This window comes from Pteropus alecto, unplaced genomic scaffold (assembly GCF_000325575.1).
Source record: "Pteropus alecto unplaced genomic scaffold, ASM32557v1 scaffold113, whole genome shotgun sequence".
Classification (NCBI taxonomy): Eukaryota; Metazoa; Chordata; class Mammalia; order Chiroptera; family Pteropodidae; genus Pteropus; species Pteropus alecto.
The window spans coordinates 4,571,380-4,573,658 of NW_006433949.1; the positions used below are offsets into that span (position 1 = coordinate 4,571,380).

At 37.0% G+C, this 2,279-nt stretch overlaps 1 pseudogene; it reads right to left on the reverse strand.

The window, feature by feature from the left end:
- Window positions 1-1,814: 1,814 nt before the first annotated feature.
- On the reverse strand, window positions 1,815-1,933 carry LOC112477236 (annotated as a pseudogene).
- Window positions 1,934-2,279: the final 346 nt, after the last annotated feature.

Below are 2,279 nucleotides of genomic sequence, written 5' to 3' on the forward strand. Positions count from 1 at the left end.
CCAGTGTCTCATGCAGGGCTGAGAAGAATATTCAGAGGTGATCTAGCCCAGCCCCCTGCAGCCCATTGTAATAAAAACTATTTTGGATATGTCATGTCCATTATTAGCAAGATCAGATTAATATTTGAGAAATATATCTTGCCATCTTGAAGATCATTATATTTTGAGTTATACAACTTTTTTGGAGTAACAAGTTCCATTTACTTACTACCTATCCATCCTCATGAGATGGGGTTTTAGAAATGGTGATTATGTGGCACACTCATCACTACTCTCCCTGCTTGTACCCATGGTAGACATTACTAATCAATCATGGCCCTCATATTCTCTAGGCCCAGATGTGAAGCCTCTAGCAATTGGTTGGGGATGGGGTGGGATGATGGACACAGCAGATGGAACATATAAGCCTTTTCTGGTTGGGTCTTTTATCACCAATCCCAGTTGAACATGTTGCAGTCATAGAACTTTACCCAGAACTGAGCTAAAACATGGTCCATCCAGAACAGATTAGGTAGGTTTTTGGTTTTTGTGGCCTAAAATCACTTTGGCGATTTTGTTTTTATCTCAGTTCCCATGATTGTCCGGCGTTTTGTTTTAAATTCCAAGGGTTTAAGTGCTTGTACAGTCACTTTCTTGAACTGCATAATTCAATTTATTGTATCTCATCATCTTTTTATTCTAAACCAAGGCTCAGCAAACCATGACTCACAGGCCTAATCCAACCTGCCAACTGCTTTTTGTAAATAAAGTTTTATTGGAACACAGCCACACCCATAAGTTTAAGTATTGTCCATGACTGCTCTCACACTAAAAGGGCAAAGTTGAGTAGTTACGATAGATACTATCTGGTCCCAAAAGCCAAAAATATTTACTGTTTGCCTTTTACAGAAAGTTTCCTGACCCAGTTCTAAATGATCATTCAGGCTTCTTTTGGCTCTCAACTATTATCCAGCATTTTCTCCATGGTATATTCAGTTCTTTTACTAATCCACTTAATTATGCTTTCATCCAGCCCACATTTCTCCATTATACTCAGTCTCTCCTGAGCAATGTTAAATGCCCCATTGCCATTCAGATATGCTGGTAATAACACTCCCTCCTATTTCCTGAGCTCTTACTATAGTCCGGGCAGTGTGAAGCACTCTACATAAATTAAGTGAAAAAAGTGAACAGATGGCTTGGCTTAGTGCCTGACATAGGGTAGGTGCTCTATTATTTTTAATTTTTACAATAGCTCTATGAAGGAGTAGGTATTATTAAACAAAAAGTTTAAGTAACTTATTCAGGGTAACCAAGCTGGTCAGTGGCAGATCTAGATTCCAACTCAATTTACACTGATTCTAAAACTTGCGACCTTTCCATTGAACCTTGGTATCTGTTTCTACTAAAATTTCCTTACCAGTTTAGTAATCTGTCACATAATTAAATTATGGGCATTATATATATTATACGTTATATATAATGTGTATGTATATGTATTTTTTTAATGTGTATATGTGTGGTGTAGTATATTACCTCAGATCCTCTTAACAAACATTCAGGTTAGATATTGTTCCCATTTTACAGATGAAAGTACTGAGAGGAATGTCACACAGATAGTAAGCTGTTGATTGGCACAATTCTAAGTTTGTATGATTCAGAAAATTTTATGCTGCATTTCTATGATACACAACCATAATATGTGGCTGAGCTGACATTTTTTAGCAGTTCCTACAATACAGATTATAGAGCACCCACTGTATACTGGGTACTGTGCTCAATCCATGATATATATTTTTTTCTATAGTGAATTCCTTTTTTTCTTTTTTTTTTCCTTCCTACAGCACTTGGTCTTCCTAGATAGTCTCCCATCTAAGTACTAACCAGGCCTGACCCTGCTTAGCTTCCGAGATCAGACGAGATCGGGCGCGTTCCGAGTGGCATGGCCATAGTGAATTCCTTTTCCAAGTACTCACAAACTATCAAATTATCTAATGTTTGCTCTTAAGCTAAAGTACTTAATAACAGATGTTTGGGGTTGCATTCTGAATTCTCCACCCAAAATTAAAATCTATGATGTTTTGTATCTCAATTTCCCCGGCCGTGAAATGGGGGAGAAAATACCTGTTTTTATGTTTTTTAATTTTCTAAGTTTATGAGATTTCAGACAGAAGAGAGACTGCAAAGTGGAAGTCTGTGGGTAGGATTTAATATACAGATGTTCTCTTTGGCGTAAACAGTGAATTGTAAGAAATTGAGTTAAAATTTTTTTAATTGAGAGATTTTTGAGCTTCTCCTGC